The sequence below is a fragment of the Rissa tridactyla genome, chromosome 23 (assembly GCF_028500815.1).
Source record: "Rissa tridactyla isolate bRisTri1 chromosome 23, bRisTri1.patW.cur.20221130, whole genome shotgun sequence".
NCBI classification, from domain to species: Eukaryota; Metazoa; Chordata; class Aves; order Charadriiformes; family Laridae; genus Rissa; species Rissa tridactyla.
Genome location: NC_071488.1, coordinates 1,854,540 through 1,859,695, shown reverse-complemented (window position 1 = coordinate 1,859,695; position 5,156 = coordinate 1,854,540).

Below are 5,156 nucleotides of genomic sequence, written 5' to 3'. Positions count from 1 at the left end.
GCTTTATTCTTCACGCTTATTTAAGCTCCGGTTTTCTATTTACGCTCCCTTTTTCTCCTTCTTACCTGTTTTTGCCCTTTTGTCCTTTGAAACGCACCCTTTTATGGCTCCCTTCATTCTGTCCCCGGGCTCAGGACTAAATTCCACCCCCCCGGGGCTGCCTCGCTGCTCCCCGGAGCATCCCCGGAGATTTGGGCTTCCCGAAGGCAGAGCAGGCAGCGATCCCCTGCCCCCTGTCCTGCTTTGAGAGGACTAATTTCTCTTCTAATGCTTGGGCAAACGGCGCTTCTAGAAGACCCTAGTGTCTGAATTTGTGAAAATATTTACTTTACAGCCAGCTCTGGGGCGCGGGTTTCAAGATCTCGGTGTTTTCAAGCTCACCAGGTGCAGGGATGAGGAGGAGCGAGAGCCGGGCACTTGCCCCAAGCTCCCAACAGGGTTATTTCATATCATTCAGCAGAAATTAGGAAGTTTGCTGAGGAGTTTTCTCTCTCCCTTGCTGGCTGCCATCCTGAGAACTCCTCGCCCCGACGCCGGAGCCCGGAGCGCTTCCCTTCCTCCCGAAGCCGCAGGGTCCCACATTTGCTATCCCTGGGGTGAGTGCGCAGCTTCCCATGATAGAATAAGCTGAGCATAATCATATATTTTATATTGGCATCAGGATCAATATTGGTTCTTCAGTGTTAAGAATGTTAATTATTTAGTCTTATCCTGTTAAATCTCTTTATATTTCAACCCTCCTTGTTTTTTCCCCATTCCCCTTCCCGGGTGGGGAGGGCTCATCAGGTGAGGACCTAATTGTCTAAACGACACTCAATTGTGGGTTCCTCAAACCTTGACACCGACGCAGCTGGGGCTGCCCACGACCTTTCCCCCTTCAGCCCTACCAGCTCCCAGCTTTGCCGGTGCCACCCTGTCACCTTCTCATGCTGGAAAAAGCCAGGGGAAGGCAGCCCTGTGGGGTTGGGGTGCTGTGCTGGGGGCTGGATTTGTCCCCCGTGGGTCTGAGCTCCCGGCTGGAGCTGGCCGTACTGCAGAGAGAGAGACCCCAGAGGGCTGAAATCAGGAGACGGGGATGGACCTGGATGAGCTGGAGAGCTGGGCCCAAGCAAACGTCGTGAAGCTCAACAGGGCCAAGTGCAGGGTCCTACACCTGGGTGGGGACAACCCTCAGTAGGGCCTGGGGGATGAGGGGATAGGGAGCAGCCCTGCGGAGGAGGACTTGGGGGTCCTGGTGCATGAAAAGCTGGATGGACGTGAGCCAACGATGTGCACTCTCAGCCCAGAAGGCCAACCGCATCCTGGGCTGCATCAAAAGAAGCGTGGGCAGCAGATCCAGAGGGGGGATTCTGCCCCTCCGCTCCGCTCGGTGAGAGCGCTGTGTCCAGCCCTGGAGCCCTCAGCACAAGAAGGACACGGAGCTGTTGGAGCGGGGCCAGAGGAGGCCATGGAGATGCTCCAGGGGCTGGAGCCCCTCTGCTGTGAGGACAGGCTGAGAGAGCTTGGGGGGGTTCAGCCTGGAGAAGAGAAGGCTCCGCGGAGACCTTGGAGCCCCTTCCCAGTCCCTCAAGGGGCTCCAGGAAAGCTGGGGAGGGGCTGTTTGCAAGGGCACGGAGCGACAGGACGAGGGGCAATGGTTTAAACTAGAGCGGGGCAGGTTTAGATCAGCCATTAGGATGAAGTTCTTTCCACTGAGGGTGGTGGGACACTGGCCCCATCCCTGGAGACATCCAAGGCCAGGCTGGATGAGGGTCTGAGCAACCTCATCTAGTTGACGATGTCCCTGCTTGCTGCAGGGGGTTGGACTGGGTGGCCTTGAGAGGTCCCTTCCAACCCAACACGTTCTGTGGTTCTATGAAGGAGGGACAGGAGGCACCCAAAAGGGCAAGTGATGCCCCCAAACAGCTCCGAGCAGGGGGACTGAGGGCTGCGGGGCTTGTGCCGCTCAGAAACCAGTACATGGGGTGGTGATTCCCGGCTGCTCCCCATCCGTCGGGAACGAGGGAAGCTGCTCAGACACGTCGTGTTTGCACAGCCGTGCAGTGGTTACGACACCCGTCTCTACGCCTCTGCCACCACCCAGGGCCCCCTTTCCCTGGGACTCCCAGCCCTGGGTGCTGCTGTTTTACCCCAAAAGCTTCGGGGGGAGCCTGGGGCGGGGAGGGCAGGATAACGCTGGGATGTGCTCTGGGATCTGGGACAGCTTCCAGGAACGGGGCTCTTCGGGAAATCCTGCTGGAAGCTGTGACTCAGCACGGGGAAAGGGAAGCAGTCGATCGCCGGGGGGGGATGGACATCCATCCCCAGTCTGTTTTTCTTTCTTACCCCAGTTTCCTCCCTCAAAACTCTCCTTTTTTTTGCATTGGGGAAAAAATACTTCCCCTCATCCAACCCCTCCCAAACTGGAAACGGTTCATGTAAATCCAAAGGATTTTTCAAACCTGGGAGCTGAGGGTGGGAAACCTGCCGCTCTTCTTGGATTTTGCACTTCCACCTGCAGTTTGCAAACTCCTTTTTGTGCCCCCTTAACAATAAAATAGGAGCCAGCTGGGGGCGGGGGATAAGTGTTATTTCCCCCTTTTTGCAAGAGCAAATCCCAGCCGGACCCATCCTGGCCGCAGTGGGGGATTTTGGGAAGGTGTTTCTGTTTCTTGCTGCCGCTGGGGGTGTGTTTGCAGTCAAGGCTTTGGCCCCGTTCACAGACGGACCATCTGTGCTGCCATATGTTTGTCACCGAGACGCGCTGCAGCCACGTGTGCGGAGCGGACATCGCTGAGAGCATCGTCCCCCGGCTGGGATGGACCCTCCCGAGTCCCTCTGCCACCAGGTTCCAAGTGGCACGGGATGGTGGCCGTGGTGAGAAGCCCTGGGGCTGCATCGGGCTATGGTGGACCTGAGATGCCCTTGTTCCTCCTGGCCGGCCCCGGTACCAGCCTGGTTGCATTTAAGAGCAAGGCACAGAGGGTGCCGGCGTTCTCCTCGCTTCTCTCTTGCAGAATTGCAGCCCCATCTGCTGCTAAGGGAACTGGTTCTCTCTTAGAATCACGGAATCCTGGAATCGCCGAGGTTGGAAGGGACCTGTCAGATCATTGAGTCCAACCGTCACCCTAACCCTGACAAAAACCATCACCAACCCGTATCTCTAAGCACCACGTCTGCACGGCTTTTAAATCCCTCCAGGGATGGTGCCTCCACCACTGCCCTTGGCAGCCTCTTCCAATGCTTGATAACCCTTTTGGTGTAAAGTTTTTTCCCAATATCCATCCTAAACCTCCCCTGGCACAACTTGAGGCCGTTCCCTCCTGTCCCATCGCCTGTTCCTTGGGAGAAGAGACTGATAAAATCTGCTTTTCTGCCAGGGAGGGTCATGGATGTTCCGTCTCCAGCCTTGTGCACCGTGTGTGAGATCCGGGGTTTTTTCCCTGCCGTGCTGCTACCCAGGGATCCAGGAGAGGGCCCAGGTACAGGGCAGCCCAGGGGAAGAGGCAGACGGATGCATGTGACCAGGAAAATGGGTGTCTGGGTGTCTTCTAACCATCAGTGGGTTCTCACTGTCCCTCCCCATAGCGCACAGCCACATCCGCACGTCTGCCGGGGGGTGTCACAGATCACAGCCTGTACTGAAACCATGCAGATCAGTAGCGAGGATTGGAGTTTGGGAGTTATGTGGGCTCCTAGACATGTAGGAGGGGGAATTTGGTGGGATTTTCAGCAGCCCCTGTCTGGATTAAGTACCTGGGATTAGGAGGGACGTGTGATCTGAACTGGGGCAACCTCCCAGCAGGCTGAGGCCCTTGTAGAAATGAGATACCAGGATGAAGGATGGCAGCAGTCGGTGCAGTCATCAGTTATTTATTCTGATTTTTCATGCAATACATCAGTGTGAAGAAGAAAGAGACCCCCCCTCCCTCCACCCACCACCGTTACCCTGCAGTAACCACAGCTCGACTCAGCTGCTTCAAAGCCTCCGTGAGGCTGGAGCACGGATTCTGCTCAGCTCTTCGGGGAGCAGAAAGGTGTAACCAAAACCATTGAGTCTACAAAAGTGGGACTTTCCCCCCACCCCCCCCACCCCAGCCTCAAGGATTTTCAGGCCCCAGAATGAGTACGATCGAGCTCCTGGCGTTTTTAATCGGTTTTTTTCCCATGTTGCACAGCAGAAGGTAACAGGAGAGCCAGTCACGGGGCTAAGGGAGACATGAGTGCAGCGAGATGCAAAACAGTCATGCCACAGGGTAGAAGAGATGACAGGGACACAAAGGACAGACCCAAGGAATCCAATTAGAGCAGAAAAGTGACTACATACTGCGTTAAGGTGGGTAGACATCATCCAGGAAGGAAGAAGCTGCAGATCCTGGGGTAACTCTCTGCCTACCTGCTGAGGATTTGTTAGGTGGAAAGCCCCCAAACCCACTTGACACCCTCACAGAGCACCCCGTTAACCCTTTTGTGTCGAACAGTTCTGTGTCACCCCACGGTGACACCCTGAGCTGAAAGCAGAGCGAAGAAGTGATCGAAGAGACTTGGAGAAGCCCCACCAGCTCCAGGGAGAGGACCTCCCTTAAGATGTCTTGGCTTCATCCCCGGCAGGACGACTCGGTGCCTCCTGTGAGACAGGGGGACCCTGGCTCTGCTTGGTGCAAAGACGTGGGTCCTCCTCCCGTTGAGGTTGGGCATCGCTCACTTGCCTGGGGCTCCTCTTGCTCTTCTCCTCCTGCCATGGCTGCCGGCTCTTCTCCAGCAGGGGAAGCTCTGCATCCTCATGGCAGAGGTTGGCTTCATCTCTGTGGGGCGGCTGGGGATGGCCCGGCTCAAAAGCTTCCTGTGGCTCTGGAGCCTGGGGCAGAAGTGGGCAGCTCTTGGCCTCCCTGTCCTCAGGCTCCCTCACCTGGCAGCTGGATTCAGGCTCCCGCGGGACCTGCTTCCTGGCAGCTTTTGATCTATCTCCCTGGGGCTGATGCTCCTTCTCTTCCGTGTCAGGTATCTGGGGGCGTTGGCTCTCCCTCCTGTCCTCCTTGGGCTTTGCCCGGCAAGGGTCACCCTTAACACCATCCGGATCGGATGCAGGAACCTGGTGAGCACCTTCCTTCACCCCTGTTTCAGACCTCTCCTGTGGCTCACTGAGATCCCCTGCGTTTTCCTGGGAGTTAGAAGCT